Consider the following 27,395-nt stretch of genomic DNA (forward strand, 5'->3'; position numbering starts at 1 on the left):
GAGTTGACCTTCCTCAGGCTCTACATAAAAAACAATATAACACAAAATGATACAGAGATAAGATCCCGAATGATCACAATAAACACAACAAAAAAATATAACATAAATCACCAAATTAAATGTATACTATTTACAAAGAACCATAATATAGTCAGAATGTGGGTGCTATCCGTGGGGATAACTTGGAAAGATATGAGAACATTAAGTCAAGGTAGATAACATGTCATAAATTAACATAATAGCATACAATGAATAGTATCAAGGTCCATCCCTAACTTCACTGTTGTAGTATTTACAATACAGTTATAAAGTGAAGTATGACCAGGGGCGGAAAAGACGTATCCATAAATAGGAGTTGTGAACATAAAAATATTAAATGTCACAGTACCTGTAATGTGTAATATAAAGTCGCAGGTAGCTATGGTCTGGAGGTAACTGGAAGTAAATGGAGCCAGTAACCTGAAGATAGCATGTGGTTATAGATTAGACCTAATTACAATAATCATAGGTATAAGAGTCATAGGTATAAGAGGTCATAGCTCCCTATAAACAAGGCTCGTTGCTAGGGGTTCCTTACCTCTGCCGACACCAGTCCGTGGCCCGCTCACTCCGTGGAGAAAAATGAGCAAAAAAGATATGCAATATAGTCTGCGCACAGTAAATAGGCTAGCCGCCGCAAGCAAGCGCATCCGTGCTGTGTCTTGCGGGTCTTTAAATAGTGCGCCGGACCTTGTTCGTCCGGAGCGCGCATAATTTATGACATGTTATCTACCTTGACTTAATGTTCTCATATCTTTCCAAGTTATCCCCACGGATAGCACCCACATTCTGACTATATTATGGTTCTTTGTAAATAGTATACATTTAATTTGGTGATTTATGTTATATTTTTTTGTTGTGTTTATTGTGATCATTCGGGATCTTATCTCTGTATCATTTTGTGTTATATTGTTTTTTATGTAGAGCCTGAGGAAGGTCAACTCAGACCGAAAACGTTTGCTCCAGCTAAAGCTCTACCAATAAACACACTCATTTGTTTTGGCATATACATCTGTGTGAAGCTCTTCTTTTTGCCTATTGATACGGGGTGGGACCCTAGCTTCCACACTGGGACGAAGTCTGTATCCCTTGAACATATAGGGTATACGGGAATACACTGTCAGTGTATTCCATTCAGGATCCGGGGAAAGCTGGGTTGCGGCGATTGAGCCCGTCAGTGCCACGTTACACTGACAACCTCCCTGGAATTTAGCTCTTATAAGAGCTGTTGTGGTTGTCTTCTCCTTCCTATCCTAGCCTGTCCCTGCCTACCCAGAATCTAACCCCTAGCTAACTGGACGGAAACCTCCGTCCCCGGTGAATTGCAAGCTCAGAATGACGCGAACCTGGGCGGCGCTGTTCTTTTAAATCAGAGGTCACATGTTTTCGGCAGCCAATGGGTTTTTCCTACTTTTTTCAACGTCACCGGTGTCGTAGTTCCTGTCCCACCTACCCTGCGCTGTTATTGGAGCAAAAAAGGCGCCAGGGAAGGTGGGAGGGGAATCGAGTAATGGCGCACTTTACCACGCGGTGTTCGATTCGATTCGAACATGCCGAACAGCCTAATATCCGATCGAACATGAGTTCGATAGAACACTGTTCGCTCATCTCTAATCAACAGTAAGAAATGTATGTGTGATGAACAGACCCTCAGCCACGTATATTTCTGGGAAATGTAATTTTTTTACTTGCTCATATCAGTCCTACATATTCCTTTAGGAAAGTGTGTTTAAGCTTTGTCTACATTGGAGGTCCATTCGCTTCAGTGGTTTATGGTTATACCAATGGGGATGACCACTGAAAGAGACAGAGATTGCTGATGACCCTAAGTCTAACCCCAGACAGACCGCTCTAAACATCCCTCTTTCCCAGATTCTGAAATGGGGGAAGGAGGGGGGGACCACCTGTAAGGGAGGGTTGGGGAGATATCAGCTTTTTACTGCAACGCAGACCTAGACACTGCATTACTGAGCCCAGAAGCAGCAAGGAGAGAGCCGGCTTTACGAGCGCTCCCATTGAAGTGAATGGGAAGTGTTTAGAAGCGCTCGCGTGTATGGCTCGGAATGAGCCGAGCGCTTACGCCGTGTGAAGGGGCCCTGACTCTGGGACAGCATGTAAAGGACACATGATGTTTGGACTGTTTTAAGAAAGTGCCCTGCAGCCTAGGAGTGAGGCCCCAGTGAACCGAACCATCACTTTGTTTGCTATTATATCTTTTCTATTCTTTTATCCCATTTTATGTATTGTATTGTACTTTTATCCGTATCTGCTTATCCACTGATATATATTTCTGTATGTGTTTGTGGCTAGTACCGACCCACTTGGGTTAATAAATATATAAAATTTATAAAGCTACTTTCGTATTATCCTATGAGCCCAGATACACATTTCGTATCATCCTATGAACCCAGGGACGTGAGTGGAAGTTAAGACAGGTGATCACAGGCGTGCCAAAGTGGCTTTGGTAAGGCAAGATCCTTCACAGTATGTACAAACCTTACTTAGCCCTTTTCCGACATCAGCTGTACTATTATTAAGGAAAACCTGAGGTACCATCATTTTGCTTGTGATTGCTGTCCCCATAACAGGAGTTTTCCACTAGATAGCCAATAATAGATTTTACAATGCATTATTACTGTATCAAGAGCCTTTTGCTCCTTGTGAAGATTACCAAGTTGGTCTATGGAATGTTCTAGGCAAGAAAATGCAACCTGGAGAAAAACATTCAAAGAAGCATTTCTACAGAAAGAAGGAAAATTGTATATCTACTTTGTTCCATCTGCTAAGAAGCAACAAGGCTGAATCTCTAAGAGAAGTTATGGAACATGAATTATGATTACAAAAGAGCACAGGAGGAATCTACCCTACATCCTATACATGCCACCTACCAACATGACTACTAGTACCACATTTACTGTGACTATTATCTCTCCTACCAACAATCATGTTTTCCTCTTCCACTTTTGCCTCCTTTCCTTGCAAAAAAATTCTAACTCATCAAAAAGAGGAGGAAGACTCTGACTAGGAGTAACACATTTCTCAGTACATCACTACTAAAGATCTGTGTTAGTAAAAATAAAGAAGAAATGGTTGATAGTCCATAAAGGCCGTGCCTTTACAGAGAGGACAGTAGTTTGGAAGATAACAAAGATCTAAGAAGCTCTCACTCTTTTCTAAAATCTATGGTTTATATGAGTGTCACACTGAATCTTTTACCAGAAGATATTGTTAGGGACATCCAGGGGTCCTCATAATATAGTATGTTGCAGAGTTCTAAATTAAATAACAGGCCTGGATGAGCTACACCCATCCTTTGGGCCTGGAGAAGCCCCCCCCCACACACACACACAGCTGATAGTGTATCAAGTGAGTTCTGATTTTAATGGTGCAAAAATGTAGTTTAAATACAATACAGACAAAAGCAGGTTGGACTATTCTAATGACATGATTGGTTGAAGAGTTATAACATAAGCTGTGGCACATGACTATTGGATACGGCCTAATGTAATCTGCATCTCATTATTACTTTCCAAACTGGGATGACCTTTCTCATGAAATAAACAAGAATCTAAAATATTTATGTGTAAACTAACATCTTACACTAATTCTAGATGTCACAGCAAGAGAGATAATAATCACATCCTGGTCTGACCACTCCGGTCTTGGGCTGAGGATCAACAGGTTATAGAACCTGTTTCTACACACACCTTCAAAGATGAGACCCTTACCACAAACAGATAAGGAGTTATAACCCATCCATTAACATTCCACACGCCTTATCCCCTAAAGGGGTCTCTTAGACTCTAAACAGACATTGCTTATAAAGTTTATATGAAAGAAAATTACGTGATGGCTGAAACGAATACAAAGATGGAGGATGTGATCCTAACAATATGATAAGAAGTTAGAAAATTAATGCAAAAAATGTTAAAATGTCATCAAAGTCAGTTGACAGGACCTCAATAATTTGTTTACTCTTTTTTTTCCCCTGAAATAGGGCAAGTGGCATGAGCCTCATGGGGTTTTTTTTGCCTTCCCATGGATCAACACTGTAGGGATTGTAGGGTTATAGGTTGCACTTGATGGACTGATGTCTTTATCCAACCTCATCAACTATGTAACTATGTAACTTGATTCCCTTAACATGACATTATTAATCCTTTAACCCAGTTATTTTTTACTAATACCATATCCTCTCTCTCTGATTCTATAAAACAGATCCCGGTCTCTACATGTTCTGAGCAGTGTCCTCCAGGTTACAAAAGTACTTTAAAGCCCGGAATACATAAATGCTGCTTTGAATGTCTGAAATGTTTAAAAGAAGAAATATCCAGTGAAATAGGTAAAAAGCAAAATGTTTTAAATGTTGTGATTGTTGTTGAAGGCTCCAACTCATGTATTAGTACGACGCATTCTACAATGACATAGTTGTGTTTAAACTATTTTTTTTCATTATACAGCCATCAGGCTACTTAGGATGTTTTTCAATTGGCACATATTGTATGTTTTACTGATTTAATTTATCTTTTTCTGCACAAACATTTGTTTTCTTGAGGATTACTGATTTCGTTTTGTTTTGTTGTAGACAGTGTATCATGCCAAAAATGTCCAGAAGACCAATGGCCAAATGACATGAACCAGTGTGTGCAGAAACCTATTGAATATTTCTCCTATGATAATCTTGACCCAACAGTTATCGCTGTCTATATTATATTGATATATTGTTTTATTAAAACCTCTATAATCTTGGGGGTCTTCATTCTATTCCGAGACACTCCAGTGGTCAGAGCCAATAACCAAACCCTGAGCTTCATTCTCTTGGCTTCCATCATGTTGAGTTTCCTCTGTGTATTTCTGTTCCTGGGTCGTCCTACACATGTCTCCTGTATGCTTCGTCAGACCTCATTTGGGATCATCTTCTCAGTAGCTATCTCTTCTATTCTGGCTAAAACCATCATGGTCTACATGGCCTTCAAAGCCACCAAACCTGGAAGTTCCTGGAGGAAATTTATTGGTTTGAAAGCTACAAACGGTGTGGTCTTCTTCTGTTCATTCCTTCAGGTGTTACTTAGTATCACTTGGTTATCTACTTCTCCTCCATTCCCAGAAATGAACACTCACTTATACCAGGACAAGATTATCTTTCAGTGTAATGAAGGCTCCATGCTGGCCTTCTCCATACTCCTGGGCTATATGGGACTACTTGCGGCTGTTAGTTTCATGGTGGCTTTCTTGACCAGAAATTTACCAGATAGTTTTAATGAAGCCAAAAACATCACCTTCAGCATGCTGGTTGTCTGCAGTGTCTGGGTGGCTTTTATCCCGGCCTATATGAGTGTTACTGGGAAAAATACAGTTCTGGTAGAAATATTTGCTATAATATCATCCAGTGTTGGGATTTTAGGCTGCATATTCTTCCCCAAATGTTATATTATACTGGTGAGACCAGATCTAAACTCTAAATGTAGATTAGTGAGACAAATAAAAACAAATATATTGAAATGAGACACAGAGATCTCCATCTTTTTATTTTCATAGTGTAACAAATAGTAACATTGTCCTTTGTATTTTTCTTACCCCAATATAAAATTTGGGTTATATCGGGAGGGCTCACTCATTCCTATAAAAAAACTAGAAATTTTATGAAGTGTAGATAAAGTTAGAAATAGTAAAAACACAGAATAACTGTATCAGCTGTCAATATCTATCTTGTTACACAAGTGTTCCCGGATTGTCAATCTTTTATATTGTAGGTGTTTCTTAGATGTTTTTGGAATTATTGGGAGAAATGTACTGTAAATAGGAAGAAAAAGCCCTAAAAATCTTATACTCACCTTCATTGATCACCCACTTTGCTGTTCTGCACACAGATCTAGGAATGGAATTTTCTTTTGGTTGATCTCAGCTGTAAATCGCAGGTTGACCTGATTGCGATTCAGGGAGTCCACAAAGGACCAAAACTCTGCCTCCGTACTGTCCCAGAAGAGGAGTACGTTGTCGATATATTGTAGCCATAAAAGGACTGATGATGTCCAAACCTCCATCTCTTCCGAGAAGACAAGGAGCTCCTCCCACTCCTCCTCCTGCTGAGGAACACTTTTGCTTAAGTAGGGGCCGTCATACTCCCCATTGAGGTCCCTCTCAGCTGGTGGAAGAAGAGCCCGTCAAAATGACTACCATTTATCGGAAAAAAAACGTCGACTAACAGCCTATTATGTTGGGACAGTTGTTCCAGTAATGCCCAATTTCTTGCTGTGTTCCTCCATCCATACAAGGCAAAAACTGGCTGGGAATGCCTGGTTTAGTCAATGGCCTTTGAGCTGATTTACCATTGAATATCTGAGTGGGAATACTCAGCAATTTCCTGCCATGTGGGAATATGTTCAGGTAGTGGAGGCTAGTGAGGACCTGGGCATCAGTGGAGGTGAGTATAAGCTCTTTCACAAAAAAATAAGTGAAACCTTTGAATGAATTCTGTTTCCTAAGTTACAATTATAGACATATACAAACTAATTAAACTAACAACACACAACACGTGTCCATGTCTTTTATTGATCACATATGGGGCACATTTATCAATCACAGCATCATAGCTAGTGGGGGGGGGGGGCAGTAGGGGCAGTGGCCCTGGGCCCACTAACACTAGGGGGCCCACCTCAAACTGCTGTAACACAAATTACACATTAACTGAGAATCTCATCTTTAAAATGATACCAAGTTCTTCACGTTAATCCTTCAGGATTCAAGAAGGCCCTGAAGACTCCCCTATTCAGGAAGGCCTACAACCTCCAATAACACTATCACCGCACTGTCATCTGTACAGTCTCCCCCTCTCCTTCTGTCTCTATCCCCCTTCCCTCATAGATTGTAAGCCCTCGCGGGCAGGGCCCTCTACCCCACTGTGCCAGCCGATCACTGTTAGTATTATATCTACCTGTATATTCTGTGTACTGTATGTAACCCCCAAATGTAAAGCACCATGGAATTAATGGTGCTATATAAATAAATAAATAATAATAATAATAATCCTTACTCTGTCAAAGCGATTCACTGTTGAAAACGCTATTGGGGATTGAGATCTCATTGAAGATCTCAATTCCCAACAGCGTTTTTAACAGCAATTCACTAAAAATCTGTAAGGGCTATTATGAAGATCTTGGTATCATTTTAAAGATGAAATTCAGTCCCTATTTCCCCCCTCCTGTCAATCAGAGAACATACTGTACTTTTGCTCTTTACTAGTGGGGTATTCTTATGTTATACCCCCTGAACATAACCAGGAAGTTTATTGGCGCTGTGACCCAGACGTTTACCATTGTCCAGGTTTCAGCACCAAAAAAAAAAGTTGCACCAAACACTTACACAACACATACACAAAATCATGAATAAAGTGTACATTTCACCCAATCCCTGTCCTGTCCATACCTGAGCTTTCTAGAGTAAAATACGTCTCTAATGATGTCTGTTACACACTAAAATAATAGTAATAACGATTATCACTAGAGATGAATGTATAGATTGCTAAAATTTTTATAGGGGGATGGAAAATAATATTTTTATGTAAAGTCCTTTTTTATGCTTAAACGGGTTTTATTAAAGATTTTTCAATAAAATACAGAACGAACAGAAGAAATACAGTCGAGCAACAATGCAGGAGCATACAAATCAGCGGGCAGGGAAGCCAAAAGGGCCCCCCTCCGCACAAACCAAATATAGCCCAACAAGAGAAGGAAAAGGGAAACAAGAGAGGGACACAGAACAAACAAACAAGCACGAGACAAATACGGAGAAACAATAAGTAAGACAAGAAAAGCAAGGAAAAAAGGGAGAAAGAAAATAGACGGTCAGGTGACACTCAAGCGAAGGCAGAAGAGAAGGCAGATGATTCCTGAAACATAACCCAGGGACACCATCGAAGTTCAAACTGGGGATAAGCGGGAGAGTCTTCCGCCACCAAAGTCTCCATCCGCTGAATAAGAAGGAACTCCTGGAGGAAGTCAAGCATGGAGGGGGGAGTAGGGCTGCGCCAGCGTCTAGGAATGACAGCCCTGGCGGCCGTGAGGAAGTGCCCCAGAAGGTCCTTCTTAATCTCCGACAGACGGCCAGGGATGACCGACAGCAGTGCCAGCTGAGGAGAAACAGCCACAGAGCGCCCACTGACCCTGGAATACAAAGAAAACACCGCGTCCCAGAAGGGGCGCAGAACGTCACAATCCCACCAAATGTGCAGCATAGTACCCCTAGCGGAACCACAGCGCCAACATGAGTCCGAAACAGCAGGAAAGATCCTATGAAGAAGCACTGGACACCTATACCACCGGGACAGAATCTTATAATTCCTTTCCTGAGCGCTACACGGGAGGGCCATCTTGTGAGAGAGCAGGAAGGACCTGTCCCAATCCGCAGACGACAGACTCACAGGAAGATCGGCATTCCAGGCGGCAACGTATGAGGGGAGTTCCGCAGTGACATCCGAGAGGAGCACGTCGTACAACAGTGAAAGGGCTCGAGGAGGGGAGGACCGTCGCCCGACATAGGATTCCAAAGCCAAGGCAGGAGAAGAGAGGCAAGAAGTGAGCGAGAACCGCTGCAGAAAGGATTGAAGCTGGGCATACTCCAACCATGAGAGGCGCAAGTCGGGGTGAGAACTACATAGCTGGGCAAAAGGAAGGAGCGGGGAATCGCCCGCCACCTCCTGAAGACAAGTACAATCCAATCTGTCCCAACAAAGGAACCGATCAACCGAACAGCCAGAGGGGAACATAGGATTGTCAAAGAGGGGAGTCAGCGGGCCCGGAACACGGGCCAAACGGCCAGAGGAACAAACCAAATCCCACACTTTCAGGAAGTGCGAAGGGAGGATGTAAAGGCCAGGGGATTTGGGACGAAAGTGCAGTGGAATCCAGGGCCAAGAGGACAACGAGGACGAAATCAGGTCAAATTCAATGGAGACCCACTGCTTATCCCAGCGACGGAACTGCCAATCAAACAAACGAAGCAGGACCGAGGCCCGATAGTAAAGGCGCACATCCGGGAGACCAACGCCTCCCCTGTTCTTGCGCCGGACAAGGGTACTAAACCCAAGTCTGCTCCGGGAGGAACCCCACACAAACTTCCCAAACAGAGACTGTACCCTAGCTAAGAAAGCACGTGGGAGAAGGATGGGAAGGGCCTGGAATAAGTACAGGAACCGAGGGAGGACATCCATCTTAAGGGCATGAATTCGGCTAAACCAGGAGGGGAGGCGGGCGCCATAAGAACGTAGGTCAGCAGCAATGGAATCCAGAAGCGGGATATAATTAAGCTGGAACAGGGAAGAATGATCAGGGGAAATGTGAATCCCCAAGTACGTGAAGGAGGTAGGTTGCCACCTAAAAGGGAAAGACTGCGCCAGGAATTCAGCCTCGGGAGAGGGAAGTGAAACATTAAGGGCCTCGCTCTTGGACAAGTTGACCTTAAAGTTACTAAGGGCACCGAATCGGGAAAATTCACGCAAGACCGCCGGAAACGAAACCCGCGGTTCCGAGACGTACAGTAAAAGGTCATCCGCATATAGAGCCGCCTTGACCATACGGGATCCTAATTGAATACCATGAACATCGGGGCAACAACGCAGAGCAACCGCCAGATGTTCCATCACCAAAGCAAAAAGCAACGGCGAGAGGGGGCAACCTTGGCGGGTACCGTTCCGGACCGGAAAAGGATCTGAAATTACGCCATTCACCCGAACACGCGCCGACGCAGCCCCATAGAGAGCCAAGATCTTGCCCAAAAATCCCGAGCCAACCCCGATCTGTGCGAGAGTCTCCCTAAGAAATCCCCAGTGAATGCAATCGAACGCCTTTTCGGCATCAAGCGAAAGCAAACAAAGAGGAACCCCAGAGGAGCGGGCAACCGAAACGGCCAAAACAGTTGTGCAAACATTATCGCGCGCCTCCCGACCCGGGATAAAGCCAACCTGATCACTGTGAACCAAAGCGGGCATGAAAGGAGAAAGACGGTTAGCCAACAATTTCGCATACAATTTCACATCAATGTTGATTAAGGAGATAGGCCGGTAACTCCCCGGACATACAGGATCTTTACCAGGCTTAGGAATCACAGTGATCAGAGCAGACAGGGATTGCGCGGAGAACGGAGACGAGTCCCCCACACTATTAAACACCCGCGCCAAATCCAGGGAAAGGAGAGAACTGAAACATTTGAAAAAGCGAGCAGTGAACCCGTCGGGACCCGGCGCCTTACCCGCAGGCGTGGACTGGATTACCGTGGCAACTTCCTCCAACGAGAACGGCGCCTCAAGAGCTTCCGCGTCGTCACAAGAGAGGGAAGGGAGAGCAGTGTCAGAGACATACTGACGGATCTTACCTCTAAGCACAGACGGATCCAAATCCGCGTATTGACCGTGAATATTATACAAGTCTGAGTAGAACGAGCGGAACCCCACGGCAATGTCAGAGGGATTGTGAACGAGACCACCCGAATCCGTACGCAGACGCGGAACGTACGCAGGGGAATCGCGCGGATGAAGACGACGAGCCAACGACCGACCACATTTATCAGCAAACTCATAATAATGTTTTTTAACGCGGTCCCGGAAGCGCAAATATTTCCCATCTAAGAGGGCGCGAAGTTCCTCCCTAGCATTAAGAAGCTCCGTATAGGTTGAGCGGGAGCCGGACTGTTTATGAGATAACTCCAGATCATGGATCCGGGTCAAAAGGGTGGCAACCCCAACGGCTCTCTCTCTCTTGAGACGAGCGCCATGCTGGATAAGGACCCCCCTTACCACGCACTTCAAAGCCTCCCATTGCATAGGGAGGGAAGTAGGATCAGAAGCGTGATCCAGCCAAAAATTCCGGATGGTCTCCCCGACAGCCTCCTTACAGGGGATATCTTTCAACAGGCCCTCGTTCAAGCGCCAGTTGAAAGGGCGCCGCAGTAAACCAGGGATGTCCAATGTTAAATGGACAGGGGCATGGTCCGACCAAAGAGCCGAGTCAATACGGACTGCCGGGGACCAAGACAGGGCGTGATGGCTAGTCAAAAAAAAGTCGATGCGACTATGCGAATTATGAGCCGGGGAAAAGTAAGTATAATCCCTACCCTGAGGATGTAGGATACGCCAAACATCAACCAGTTGGGAATTGTGAAGGGCCGACAATAAACGGCGCAATTGTGAGGGAGCATGGGAGGGGCGCGGGGGGGAGGAGTCAACCTGAGGGTCCAGGACGAAGTTAAAATCACCACCCAAAACCACAACCCCTTCGCTGAAGTCTGCCAATCTGCGGATAAGGGATCTACAGAACGCCAGCTGACCCTGATTCGGGAGATAACAACCGGCCACGGTAAGAACCGTACCGCCCGTACGCAATTTCAAGAAGAGGAACCTACCCTCAGGGTCGATACAGGTGTCCAGGACCTCGTGCTGTAAGGAACGGTGGATAGCAATCGAGACTCCCTTGGACTTAGCAACTGGATTGACGCTGTGGAACCACTTAGGGAAGTGACGGCTGCGAATGTCCGGGACACGGCCCTTCTTAAAATGGGTTTCCTGTAAAATAAGGACATGCGAACGCTGTTTATGCAACTGATACAAAATCTGGCTACGCTTTTGAGGGACATTCAGGCCCCTAACATTGAGGGTGCAAAAGTTAACAGAGGACATGGCCGAAGGAAAAGAAAAGAGAGAAGAAAGGAACGAGACAATCGGAAGACAAACAGAGAACAATCAAGGAGGACAAACAAGAGAAGAGAAAGGAGAAGAAAAACAAACTAAAGGGAGACACAAAAGAAAGGAAAACAAGAAAAACAAGACCAGTTAAATAAGGTGGAGGGACGGACTCACAAAAAGGACAAACAAATAACGACCAATAGAGGCACAAAGAAGAGAGGGGAGAAAATGAAGAAATAGTAATGAAAAAAAAAGAAAAAACCACAAAGAAAAAGAAAACCAACAAAACAAAAACCCAACTAAGTGTGGTGGAGTAAAGAACTCCACACAGAGAGAGTGGGGAGAAGGCAAAGAAAGAAAGTTGCCAAAAACCACGCTAACAAAGCGTGGAGACCCCGGTGGGAAGCGGGCTTTTCCAAAAAAAAAAAAGAGGGAAGCAGACACCCCCTCCCCCCCCGGGCCCCCAGGCAAAAACACCGAAATAGAAAATATAACATCTGACACAAAATAAAATAAAATGCCGACCAACAAAGCAGAACAAGAAAAACAAATCAACTGAAGAAAATGGGAAATACAACGGAACCAACCCAGGGAGAACACTAGAATGCTGCACAGAAAAATAAGCACAGTATACCCCAGACCCTCCCGCGAGTCCCAACATCCCAGAAAAAATGTCCAAACAGCAGAGACAGGCCCACTAGCTCGAAACAAAGTATTCAAGTAGAAGCACTAGGAGCATCCTGGGATGGGCCTGCCTCCTCGGAAGAACGGGTCTTACAACGCCTCCTAGGACGCCTCTGGGGGCGGAGAAGAGGAGCCGACAGGAGATCACCAGGAAACGGGGGCCACGAGAGGGCCGGGACGGAAGGGAGGCCCAAGGAAGAGGCAAAATGGAAGAGTTCATCCGGATGGGACATGGAGACAACACGACCGCCATGACGGACCTGAAGGCGGAAAGGAAAACCCCATGTATAGGGCACTTGATGCTGGGTGAGGACATCCAACAGAGGCTTCAGCGCCCTCCGCTTAACGAGGGTGAGGCGGGACAAATCCGGGAGCAGCTGGAGCTCAGAGTCCTGAAACACAACCTTTGGAGCCTCACCTACTTTGCGCATAATCGCCTCCTTCAACTGGTACCTGTGGACCCTACAGATAACATCCTGGGGTCTAGCGTCGTCAGGCGGGCGGACGCCCAAGGAGCGATGCGCCCGGTCAAGTTCAATAGGCGAATCCAGGGGGACCCCCAAAACAGAATTAAAGATAGAACGCAGGGTAGAGTCCAGTTGCTGCGGACCAACGGATTCAGGAAGTCCTCGCACTCTAATATTATTACGTCGATTGCGATTCTCCAGATCATCCAGTGCATCAGACAAGAACCGCAGCTGTTGAGTGTGAGAAGCAATGGTCGCCTCGTGGACAGAAAGCTGGGAGGTATGTGAGGAGGAGGCCGTCTCCAAGGAATCCACCCTGGTCTCCAAATGTTGAACAGATGAGCGGACAGCAGAAAGTTCCGATTTGTAGGACTGCTCCAACCGAGCCACATATGCCTCCATGTCAGACTTAGTGGGAACCGCCGCCAAGTGGGCACTGAGGCGACGGAGTTCGGCAAGAGTATCAGAGGCAGAAGTAGCGGGCTCGCCAACCCCAGCAGAGTCAGAAACAGTTCGCAATCCAGAAGAATCCGACAAAGTAGCTGTAGCAAAGGAACCGGCCAGGAGGGGTGGTGAGGAGGTAGCAGGAGGGGAGTCAGTTCCCCCTGGAGCACCAAGGGGGGGCGACAGTCCACGAGCTCCAGGAGGGCCACCGGCAGTCACAGGAGGACCAGGGGAAACAGAGCCTGGGGCCTGGGCCCCCCCACCAGGACACGGGGAGGAGGACGGGGCCAACCAGGGAGGAGAGGACCCAGCAGGAGACCATGAGGGCCTGCCCTCCCCCCAGGTCAGGCCGACAGGAGAGACAGACATGGGCCCCAGGGAGGGGGACAATAGGGGGGCCGCAGGAGAAGGAGGCAGGGATGGCCAAGTACCGTCAACAGGCACGAGGGAGTTGCGGCCTACCTGCTCAGACGAGTCCTGTGAGGCGTGCAGGGGAACTGGACTGCAGGAAACACGTGGCGGTGGTTGCAGGTCTCCGGCGGGGATGCGGTCCGGCACATCAGGCGAGGAAGAAGGCAGCCGCAGGTTTCCCTCAGACACAGCGGAGCAGGAGGACAGGGAACGGCTGCACGCAGCGTCGGAAGCCGCCCGGAGCTGCGAGGGAGAGACGGCCGCCCGGCCGCGTGGGGCAGCTTCAGCCGCGGGCGCCATCTTGGGTCCGGCAGCAGAGCTGTCACTCAGCGGCGTCCTGGAGAAGCGGGCCAGAGAAGCAATCCCGGAGGCCCCCGGAGGGGTAGAAGAGGAGCGCTGGGAAGACTTGCGGTTCTTCCCCATCTTCAGGTGAGTGACAGGGGAGCCGGTCGGCAGATATTCGGCGTTCTGTCGGAGGCCAGGGACGGAGCAGAGCGGTCACACGTCCTCACTCCTCCATGGCCAGGCCACGCCCCCGTAAAGTCCTTTTTTAATTTGCATGCACAAAATGGGATGGCGCATTTCTGCGATTTTGGCATTTCTTTAACACCCGCCCCTGTAAATATATACATGTGTGGTATGTACTGTATAAACATGTGTGGTATGTACTGTATATACATGTGTGGTATGTACTGTATATACATGTGTGGTATGTACTGTATATACATGTGTGGTATGTACTGTATATACATGTGTGGTATGTACTGTATATACTTGTGTGGTATGTACTGTATATACATGTGTGGTAGGTACTGTATATACATGTGTGGTATGTATGAACTCCTCACATATTGCAGTTTTTTAGAAAATATATTTTGTTTGCAGAAAGGGATTGATTGAGCCGCACTTTAGTGGCAAATTAAAATTTTTGTGCAATTTTTGCTAGCAATCTCTGTTTGCCGCAACATTGCATGAAGGTGGTTGTATATATGAAACATTAAGTTGTGTTTTTATATACGGTATGCTGTGCAATCTCAAAAAAGTTAGATTTTGGTATCACTGTTTTCTATTTTATTGTTTTTGGGAGTCCGAACTCTTGTTGTAGTTGATGTTTGTGGTACATATAGTATATATACACATTGTATACACCTTAAGCTATTATTTTAAATGTATTTTGTATAAGAATCTGAGATTGAACACGCTCAAAATCTCACACGGCGTATACGTGCCAGGTCACGCGTGTGAATGGACCCTTAGAAAAAAAAAATTGGCACAGTTTTGTATTTTTGTTAAGGGGTTAAAATGTAAATAAAACCAGTTTGGTATCTCCAGAATTGTACCGAAACATAGAATACAGGGGACGTCATTTTGGCTGCACAAAGCCCGTCAGAAAGTCGCACAAATGCACTTTTTCTTCAAATCCACCCCATTCTGAATTTCTTTCCAGCTTCCCAGTACATTGTACAGGATAATAAATGGCGGCATCATGAAGAACAATTTGTCTTGGAAACATTAAGACCTCATATGGCTTTGAGAGCGGAGAAATAAAAAAGTTATGGGCTTTGGAAGAGAGAAGGAATCAAAAACGAAAAACCAAAAATGGGAGAGAAAATAATGTGAGAAATAATAAAATACTGACTAAATTCCAATAATTGGTGACAGTATTTTAATAAAGAGAAGATATGATGGTGCGAGAGGCAGTAATATTTTTCTAGAAAACGGAAAACAACGAATAACTGAAAAGATAAAAAATAATAATTGAAAGCAACCACGATATTCATCTGGGTTTTTTAAATTGGGAAATGACAAAAGGAAGCAACTACGTAATCTATGAATAAATGCGTCTGTGCTCCTGCCTATATAAGACGCTATAACCCAGCACATGTCACTGAGGATCAGCGACGCTCAGGCTGTGCTATGTGCTGGGGACAAGCTTTCTCTTCTACATACATGATACAAGACATTATTATTCACCATGAGAACAAAATATTTTCTTTTACCAATATTATTTCTCAGTCTCATTTCACCATCACAGAGCCAAAAATTCATCTCCAGCCCACAATGCTCTCTCCGGAAGAGATGGACGTTGTTCAATGCCAAGTATATACAGGACGGAGATCTGGTCATCGGGGGGATATTTACTGTGAGCTATCATGAACTTACTAGGCGTAACTTGACTGATGTTTCGTGTTATTGTGACATGTAAGTACTTTGTATCATTTTATTATTTTTTTTTCCGCTCACTCAATGACCTAACACTTACATCCCCTATTATCAGAACCTCCCACGCTCGTATACAAGACTTCTCCCGAGCTGCACCACTTCTCTGGAATGCTCTACCCCGGACAATAAGATTAACTCCCAACTTCTACAGTTTCAAACGCAAACTAAAGACACATCTTTTCAGACAAGCCTATCACAATTCCTAATGCACAAAATTGTCTGAACACTGTATAAGCAATGCCGCCCCTGCTACCTCTTGTGTCACCCCCTCTACTTCATAGATTGTAAGCTCTTTTGAGCAGGGCCCTCAGTCCCATTGTGTGAAATGACGTTCTTTGTTATGTATGTCTGTATCTGAACCCTATAAATTGTACAGCGCTGTGGAATATGTTGGCGCTATATAAATAAAATGTATTATTATTATTATTATTATTTGGTGTAGATGATGATGGTTGTATTGATGAAAAACATGTATTGCCCTATCATTAGACTTAAGGGTTATTTAGACTGCCTTATGTAATTCATAGAGGTGCACAGACGTTTGGATGGTATGGTCCATTAGATGTCACATGTACAAGAGTAAAGTCCCAGTGAAGAGCTATTTTGAAGGAAGAATACATGTGTCCATATGGCAAGAGATGGAGCCTGTTCAGCAGAATGTGCTGTCTGTCCTAGCCATGCAGTCTCCATGCCCTGCCAAACATGCTTGGTACTGGTGTGCATGAACCCTTAAGGGAGCACCCTTGTAATTTTCTTGCTCTATGTTTGAAAATGAGCCTGTGTGTAGTGTAATGTTAGTGACTAACTTTATTGTATGGTTATGTGCTTTTTTCTGGAGCATTGATATCTTCTCTGCTCATCTGGAGCACACAGTGTTTCCTTTATTAACAGTAGGTCACAAATTGAGCCTATTGGACCTTTCTTTGCATGTAACCCTGTATCACTTACCCCTTGTTCACATCTGCGTTCGGTATTCCGTTCAGGGAGTCCCCCCGAACAGAATACTGAACGAAACTGCAAGCGGTGTGCAGTGAAAACACACAAACCCCCATAGACTATAATGGGGTCCGTGTGCTTGGACAGGAAAGTAGATTATTACTATTCCTGTCCGCATAATCCCTGCGGAGATCTGGCGGCAAACACGTGGACCCCATTATAGTCTATGGGGTCCGTGTGCGTTCACTGGCACACCACTTCCAGTTATGTTCGGTATTCCGTTCGGGGGGGCCCTCATGTGGATTCCCTGGACGGAATACCAATGTAGATGTGAATGAGGCTTTAGAAATTATCATTATTATTTCAAATGCTACTATGTAGCCAAGTGCATTGTTAGAAAGGGACGCCTAGAACATAGAGATGAGTGAACACTGTTCGGATCAGCCGTTCTGAACAGCACGCTCCCATAGAAATGAATGGAAGCACCTGGCACGTACACTTTGACGGTGGCCGGTCGCCGTGCCAGGTGCTTTGATTCATTAGAACAAGTTTGTTAGTATGATAGCTGATAGGTCACATTTCAACTGACCCCAGTGTAATTCTTAGACACCAAGTCAATGCAGAGACTGTTACATTCTACATTATAATAGTCCATTACAGTATCTTTTATAGCTTCTTTGTTATATTTTCTCCAGGTCTGTCCCTCGCTTCTACAGATATCTCATGGTCTTTATTTTTGCCATTGAAGAGATTAACAAGAACCCTGATATTTTACCAAATGTGACCCTGGGATACCATGTATATGATCCATGTAACAATGTGAATAACGCTATAGATAGTGTCCTACAGATCTTATCTGGACCTGGAGATGCAGCTCCTAACTACTGCTGTATGAGGTTTGGTCACTTGGTTGGTGTTATTGGGGACATGAATCCAGAAATAACGTTAAACTTGGCCCAAATATTGAGTATATATGGATATGCACAGGTAGGATATATTACTAGAACTATAATGAGAGAGTTCTTAGATATATGATAAGATGTTACTCAATTTTCTTCTCCATTTCGTTCCTGGAGTGATATTAAGACAATTTTTATAATCCAGGTGATCCGGCCGAGACCTTTATCCCACCTAATTATCAAACATAGAGTAAATGGTTTCAAATATAAAATGTTGCAAAAAGTTTGTGTAAATAAGCTTCAAGAGTCACAAAACTTTATTGCCAAACATGATTCGCAAACCAGATTCAATGAGTCCATTAATTGATACACAACCCTTACAAAGTCTCAGCTACAATTGTATTAAAAGTGGCCAAATACTTAAACCAGAGCAAGCAAAATCTCCCAGTATCCAGAATATAGACTTTTCCCAGAATATTTATCTTTTTACTATATCCAAATAAGATCCCAATAAATATTCTGTTTCACCGAGCGACGTGGACATTCGCGTCTCTCATCCACCGAAGTCACATCACTCACTTATTGGAGATAGGTTACTACATTTTACCACTGTAGAAGGAATGAATATGGAGGGATAACAAGTCTCATTATTACAATCCTAATACCTCTCATTCTGTAGAGGAGCCCCCAAACCAAGAAGGGCAACACCACCAGGATCTGCCACTCAGGAGCCTCTTCTTATCCGTGTCTTGTCCTCTGAATCTAACCATCTAGTGAAGCGATTGAAATCTGTGCTTGGTTCTTGTAATACTAATGGATAATAACCACAGAATTCAAGCAGTTTTTCACTACTAAATCTGCCCCTTTGATCTTGGATCTCAGGATCCAAATTCATTCGAAAACTATATAGGGGCAGGGAATCACTGGCCAGGAGATTTATTTTAATAGACCACAGACCATTTCACTGGCAGTGATGTGTTAGTTGTGTAGCATTTTAGAAAATGTATTACACCATTCACAAAGTTATTTTTTTTATTCCATGAATACCTATTGTTTAGGCCTAAATTTTACATACAATTCATTCTTACTAAAAATATAAGCAGTAAAATCTCTGGAAGACAGGGAACAAGCTAAAGGAAGAGGAGAAAATACTTGTGCTACTGTTACACCATCCAAAACTTCAAGTAACGATAAGAATGTGGGCAGCAACAGCAACACTACTTCTGGTGTTGGCAGTTTCTCCAGTAGACACAGGGATATTGTAGTTCCTGAGAATGTAGAATAACTTTTTGGTCACTTGGATCTCTCATCTCAGTCACAGCAGGATATTAAATCGGATACAGTCTTACAGTCACTTTGAGTGAGTGTTCTGTTCCTTTTCTGCTGTCATAATGACAATGCTGGCCAAGATCAACCATGACAGGTCCCTTGGTCCATGCAAACATTTGAAAGCATGGTAGGCACCATGCTTTGTTACTTAAGTAGTGACAAGCATATTTTTAACATGGAGCAAAGTGATGACTACTTTTATACCATCTCTACAGGATACAACCAAAAAAGGTAAATATTTTTCTACCTTCCAAAGGGTGGTAAAATTGGTATATTTAGGATAGGCTGCATAGCTAGCTTACTGAAATTTTTAGTGAGACAACGGTTAGTGCAAGTCTCATATCTGCCCAGAAGGCACTTGCCCCATTTTTCCTCCTCACTCAGTCATTGCCTCTGTCAGCGCCATCACTACAAGTAGCAGGAGGGAAATCAGCAGCACCAACAGCAGTTAGTACAGCATTTGGAACACAATGGACCAGATATACAGTGATAGATTCATTATAGCACTTTAGAGAATTTGACAGACTTTCCTTAGCCTGATTCTTAAAGTAGATGTGTATGGATACAAAACTTTTGACAGTGCATTCAGGGTACTGATGAAAACATACTTAATGTGTAGAAGATGATCCTTCGGCAATCCCATTATTAGCTCTGTTGAGTAGTCTGTTGAGTATAGCTTACTGTGTAAGCGGCCACAAAAAAAATGACCGCTTACACCAGACAGGCATACACATTCGGCTCTGCCTGAAGCCTGACGGCAGAGCCGACTTTCGCATGCGTAGAACTTTCAAGTCAAGGCCGAAAGAAGACGTGTGAAGAGGCCGTTCCAGAAGAAGATGTAGGCATCCCTGGAGAGTTCTCTCACAGCATTCGGGATGCCCCCAGTGCTGTTTGAGCGCTGAGGACCCGCCCTCAGTGCTGTGAGATGACTCATTTGCATACCGACAAAAAACGTGATTTCTACCAAATGGTGGCGCGGAGAAGACATCTAAAGGTAGGAAAAGAATAGCCTTTCTTAAGGTTATTCCTACGTGTTAGTTACAAAAAATCCCTTTAAAATCCCTTTAAAGAATCCCTTTAAAGTTCAGCTTTGCTACACTGTTGTCAAATAGTATATTATATAGTTAAATTATTATAATGGCATAGAACATGTTAGGGCAGATTAATGATGGCTGTCGTTATCTATGCCACTCTTCATAAACCCATCGCTACTGCCAAAGGGTGCACCTCATTACCGGAGGGGTAATGTATGTTAATTGTTAAATCCAGCATTCCTCACCGCACTTCTTTACACATATAATACATATACCCCAGTGTGTTTAGTAATAATATTTATGCTATAAACTATTCCTGTATTATCAGATCAGTTATGGTGCGGTGGATCCTATTCTCAGCACTTTAAGACTCTTCCCATCGTTCTTCCAAGCACTTCCTAATTTCTCCACCCAGTGTCTGGCCATTGTTCACTTACTGAGACATTATAATTGGACATGGATCGGGGTTATTACATCTGATGATGACGTCGGAGAGAAGCAGAGCCAGGAGTTAAAGGCAATGACTGCTCAATATGACATCTGTGTTGAGTATATTATAAAAGTATATGATGGTAAAGAAAAATATACAAATATTCTTGAAAACACAAGGATCCTTAACAAATCAACTTCTCAAGTTGTTGCAATTTGTGGAAAGTTTTCGGTTTCCATTATTTATTTCATACAATTAGAATCAGTCAATGAGAAGACGTACGTTATACCGGCGGGCTGGATTGTTCACGTGATCATTAAGCCTGGAATTAATAAACCATCGTTACATGGCAGTCTGGTATTCTCACCCCCTATAAAGATGATGCCAGAACTAAAGAGATTCCTACAAGATATCAGTCCAATAAATCGCCCACATGACGTTATACTGGAGAATATCTTAGCATATACGTTTCATTGCTTAACCTCAGATCCTATTAAAAATTATCTTCTGAGTTCACATTCGCTTCGTCTTCATGAATGTAACAGAACTATTAAGTTAGGAGAACTTAGAGACAATTTATATGATACGGAGAGATTTGGGGTCACTTATCTGGTGTATAAGTCTGTCTATGCCATGGCACATTCTCTGCATCAGATGCAAATACAGGTGGCCAAAAATTCCAAAAACAAATACAAAGGAACTCAATTTCTCATGAAAAAGGTAATAAATTATATATGGAATACATACAATTCTATGACAAGAACGGTTCACACAATTCTGATGGCTCAGTACTGAGAGAAATCCTTCGTAGCTAGATATTCTTTCATAATGAGACAGTTAAAGGAGTCATCCAGAAATTTATGTTTTACAGCATATCTATAGGATAGTCCATAAATGTCTGATTGGTGGGAGACTGTCAGCCAGCCATCATACAGATCAACTTAAAGGGGTCCTTTAAATAAGCTGGGGGCAGTGAAAAAAATGTATACTCATCTGTCCCCATTGCTCTGGCCTCCGTCCTCCTGCGTCTCCCCATTCGTCTGCTCTGGCGGAGTCTTCCGGCATTGTGGTGAAGCCGCTGATTGGTCTCAGCGGTCATGTGATCACTAGAGATGAGCGAGTAGTACTCGATCGAGTAGGTATTCGATGGAATACTACGGTATTCGAAATACTCGTACTCGATCGAGTACCACTCGCTATTCGAATGTAAAAGTTCGATGCAGAACCAGCATTGATTGGCCGAATGCTATACAGTCGGCCAATCAACGCTGGTTCTTCTCCTACCTTTCGAAGTCTCCGTACAGCTTCCCCGCGGCATCTTCCGGCTCTTTATTCATCTGCCAGGCATCGGGCCTGGGCAGAGCCGACTGCGCATGTCTGCTTGTAGTACGGGCATGCGCAATCAGCTCTGCCCAGAGTGAATTCAGAGCCGGAAGACGCCGCGGGGATGCTTCACGGAGAAGACTTCTCGGAGGATCTAGCCCGACCCTCACTCGTGGACTTGGTAAGTATAATTTGATTGAACGTTGCCTACCCCTGAAACGAGCATTCCCCCCCCCCATAAACTATAATAGGGTTCGATATTCGATTCGAGTAGTCGAATATTGAGGGGCTACTCAAAATGAATATCGAATCTCGAACATTTTACTGTTCGCTCATCTCTAGTGATCACTGAGGCCAATTAGCGAAGGGTCTGAAGGTCGCTGCCTGTGACATCACGGGTCCTCTTCCTGAGGCCGCTGATTGGCCTCAGAACTCACATGACAGCTGCGGTCAATCATTGGCTTCAGTACAACGCCGGAAGAGACCCCGGAGGGCCGGTGCAGGAAAGTATTGAAGAGAATTGCATGGCCTTATAATACATATTACATATTCCATAAACACTGTGACACTTGAAAAGAACGATACAAAGTTATTTCCGTTACATCCCATATAACTCATGGTTCCTTCTCCTAGTATCTAAGAAGAATTCATTTCAAAGATCCATATGGAGAAAACGTTTATTTCAATGAAAAAGGAGAAATGTCTACAATCTATCACATCCTTAACTACGCAAGTCTTACTACAGGGAAAATGATCTTCAATGATGTCGGCCATTTCAATGAATCGTCTCAAGAAGGAAATCAGCTGGTGCTCGATAATCACAAAATATTGTGGAAAAATTCAGATGTAATTTTTTTGTTTAATTTTTGTATCATGAAAGAGGACCTTTCATGGTTTGGGGCACAGGCAGTTCTATATACTGCTGGAAAGCCGACAGTGCGCTGAATTCAGCTAGCGGTGCCGATACCATAGCTCTTCACAGTCAGAAGGGCGTTCCTGACAGTCAAACCATGCCTGTGCCCCAAACCATGAAAGGTCCTCTTTAAGCAATGAATTAGTGATGTGGATTTCATGAACTATTAGTTCAAAAGGAACTGATCTTCATAGTGAGCTAAGGCTGAGTTCAGACGGGGTTTTTTGGTCCGGAATTTGACGCGGAGGCCGTTGCACTCTGCTTCGGATTAGGCCCAAATGAATGGGACTAGTGGAGAGGGAGTGTCTTCAGGTGGACATCCATGGCTGAACTGCCCGCAGTATCCGCCTGAAGAAAGGGCATGTCGCTTCTTTCCATGAGTGGGAACAAGCCGATTGCGGAAAAAAGAAATGACCGACTCCCATTGATTTCAATGTGAGACGTTTTTTTGGTAAGGATTTTAACGCATCAAAATCCTAAAGCAAGTGGGAGGAGTGGACGGGGTAAGGAAGTGATAAAGCACAGTAGCGCCTCCTGCAGGCTCACTCACTGACACACCACTACATGCTTTTTTAGTTCCTAAGCAGAAAAACTCATGTGCGAGTGGTGTGTGGGTAGTTTCATGTAACTCACCTGTTTTTGTGATACAATCACCATATTGTTAGTTCAGAGGTCCAGTCTACTCCGCACTTTGTAAGCTATGTGGTGCAGCAATGCTTTACTACTCTCTCATGCACACTCCCCATGAGTCAGTACCATTAAACTTCCATAGATGACTCTTCTGTGTTCAGCCATAGGCATTTGATTGAACTAGACCTTCAGGATTAGTTTATAGTTCAGCAGTTCATTCAGTTCACTTAGTTCACCAGTCACATGATATATAAAATGACATATACTACTGTACAATAATAGCATAGCAGCAGTCATTTTATTGAATGTTACATTTGTACCCTGACCCTGACCCTGGTCTATAGTCTCTCACTCTGCCAAATCAGTATCCCTGCGCTATGCTGAGGAGGTCCAAAAGACCGAAACAGCGCTGTCCATAGCTGGGAATCTGTTCCTTTGGAATAGAAATACTAATTTGGAAATAAATCCCGCATCATGATAGTAGACTTATTAACTGAGTCATGCATGATGTTAAGGGGGCTGCCCTCTAGAGGGCGGCATACAGAGTGCACTGTTCTCCTAATTACATCCTGGAGAATAGATTTGTATATTTGTTACATTCGTACTAATTGTGGCCTAAAATTTACATTTTTTGAATATCAATGTCTTAGTAAATACAAGTACATAATTTAACCCCTTCCCGCTGACGGCATATTTCGATTTTCCTTTTTCATTTTTGACTCCCCTCCTTCCAAACCCCATAACTTTTTTATTTCTCCACTCTCAGAGCCCTATGAGGTCTTAATCTTTGCGAGTCAAATTGTTCTTCATGATGCCACCATTAATTCTTCTGTACATTGTACTGGGAAGCTGGAAAAACTGCATTTGTGCGACTTTCTTACGGGCTTCAGTTTTACGGGGTTCACTGTGCAGCCAAAATGACATGTCCCCTGTATTCTGTGTTTCGTTACGATTCCAGGGATACCTAAGTGATATGGTTTTATTTACATTTTAACCCCTTAACAAAAATCCAAACTGTGTTAAAAAATATTTTTTTCTAAAAGTCGCCATATTCCGACACCCATACCTATTTTATACTTCTGTAGTTCCGGACAGGTTAATGCTTCTACTAATCGGTGCGGTCTCCGACCGGGGGCATTAGCCTGGGAGTCTACTCTATAAAACAGTGGACACCCGGAGCTATGGTTAGTTAAACACCCAGCATCCATGTACTAGTACAGCAGATGTCTGGAAGGGGTTACACGTGAGTAGATAGCACAGACATATCACCCTGCACCCGCTAGTCACATTTTGCACAGTTCATATATTTTATAGGATTTTTAATCTATAATTTATTATTACTTTCCTAAAATCCTATTATTAATTTTATTATCAAATTATTATTGCAATTTTTTTTTTTTTTTTTTTAACCGCAAACTTTTTTTTACCCTATCTCTGATTCTATATAACAGATCCCAGTCTCTACATGTTCTGAGCAGTGTCCTCCGGGTTACAAAAGAACCATAAAACCGGGAATACATAAATGCTGCTCCGAGTGTTTCCTATGTTCAGAGGGAGAAATATCACGTGGAATGGGTAAAGAATTGTGTTTTATAATATTGAAAATATTCAAGTTTTATTTAGATTTTTTAAACAGTTATATTGTTTTGTTCTTTTTTGCAGTTATTATGTAATAATCTGAACATCTTTTAGAATTATATAGTTGTATCAGAACAATGGGGCACATTCCCTATTCCTTGTGTGCCAGTTTTATGGAATACAAGGCATAAGATGTCACAATTTCTGAACAAATCATGGTGCTGAGCAAAAAAATTGTGAATTGTTTCCATACAGTATCCCTGGGAACATACAGAAGTCTGGTGTAAGTGATGCTGGAAATGTCCGCCAGCTATGAGCTATAAGAAGTAGAGATGGGCGAACACTAAAATGTCCGAGGGGGGGGGGGGCGGAGCCTGACCGTCATTGTGTATGGAGTGCTAGGCCTGCAGCTCCTCCGTACCGAGAACCAGAAACGGATCACTTACCTCTCCAGCAGCCACGAGAATGGGCAAATCCGGCAGGGATAGGAGCAGTGATACCCCAGGTACCCCAATAGCGAAGCATACCTCCGGGGAAGTTCATAAATTCTTCCGGAGAAAGAATGCACAGTCCCCACAACTGGCGCGCAAGATGGCGCCTGGTGATGCGGATGTGCGTGAGGGGGGAGACGACTCAGATGGAGAGAGTACCGCCAGCTTAGATAAACAGGACTTCTCCGCTAATCTGATCACTAAGACCTATCTAAAAAAGGTTTTGGCACAAGCGATGGCCCCCGTTTTAGCCGAAATAGCCGACATGAGGGCGGATCTCAACAACATGAATAAGAGGACTGAATCCTTGGAAGAAGGATGCAGCGCCATTACTACTCATGCTGCAGCCTCCACACAACACCTCACGCTTCATCACAGACACCTTAACAGGGCGTATGATATGATTGAGGACCTTGAAAACCGTAATAGAAGGCGCAATGTGCGTATAAAAGGACTCCCGGAGTCATATGCTCCAGAATCCCTGAGGGAGGTTGTCATGGCGATGTTCACCTCTCTACTAGGCCAAGAAAGGGCCGCCATTATTCAAATAGAGCGCGTTCATAGAGCGGTCAGACCAAAACCCAAAGATGACGAACCCCCATGAGATATAATTTGTGGTTTGCTAACTTCGGTCAACACATCCGCAATTCTACAGGCAGCAAGAGAGAAAAGGCCTCTGCGTTATGAACATCACGACTTCCAATTATATCAAGGTGTGGCCCCGTCCACATTAGCAAAACGACGACTGTTACGCCCGCTTTTGGAGGCCCTCAAAGACAAAGGCCTGCCGTATGCATGGCTGTTCCCCTTCGGCCTATCCATACTTAAGCAAGGCCGCCGTATCATTATCCGCTCTCCTGAGGACCTGGCCTCGGCATGGCCCCTACTAGATATCCAGCCTATACCAATCCCCTCGTGGATGGCAATACCCGAAGACATATCGGCTTTACCACCTTTGCCGCAGCCGGATTTCTTTCAGCAGCCTGAGACCTCCAGGTCTCCGAAATCGAGGAAACTTGCAAACAAACGCAAAGACCAGGACTCCATGTAACCACTCTGCTGATGGATTTACTACAGACCCTCGTCTTGCATAACAACAACCTGTAAGTCCAAACCCACATATATCAGCGACAGCGTGATTCTGTACCCAAGCCCTCTCCATAGTTCATCTCCTGACTCGGACCCTGTTTTCCCCCCACCCATCCCACCCCATCAACCTCTCTCCTAACTAAGCTTCCTCCAACGGACACGCTGTCTTATTTTGTGGACCTATGCTCCTGCGGACCCAGGTACCCTTCACAATCTCCCCAGTGATTTTGTGACCGCCTCACTTAGTTCAATGTTACCTGATAGTGAATTAGAGTTTTGTTCCCTTCCTATGCTCATTCATAGTTGCATAGCCTTTTTCACATACTTTCTGAATTTCGCCTGTTCTAACCTGTCTGGACTTATGAGACAATGTCTTCTGTGCGATAAAGCGCAACAAGGTCTGCCCTGCAATGTTGCCTGACGTTTTGGCTAATAAGTACTTAATCTTATGTATCACGCACTCTTGGGTTTCAGACCTGTTCATGTTTATGTTTGATTCTTTTAGTGTATCCTAGGGGGACGCTTCTCCCCGGATCCCCGGGTCCCCCGGACACAGGTTCGTTGGGCCCCGCGGATTCGGGGGGCTGCTGTTCTCCGGACCCTCCTAGAGAGGGGGAATTTTATTTTATTTTATAGAATTGCACTCATATAACGTGCTATTTTTTCTTGATGTTCTCTCTCATCTGCTTCACCCTCCTCACTTTTTCAGGTATTTAGCGGAATAGGACATTGTTATTTTCTTTACGTATCTTGTGTCTCTTCCACAACACTTAGCAGTAGAATGGCTTGTTTATAATGTTT

The sequence above is a fragment of the Leptodactylus fuscus genome, chromosome 1 (genome assembly GCF_031893055.1).
Source record: "Leptodactylus fuscus isolate aLepFus1 chromosome 1, aLepFus1.hap2, whole genome shotgun sequence".
NCBI lineage: Eukaryota > Metazoa > Chordata > Amphibia > Anura > Leptodactylidae > Leptodactylus > Leptodactylus fuscus.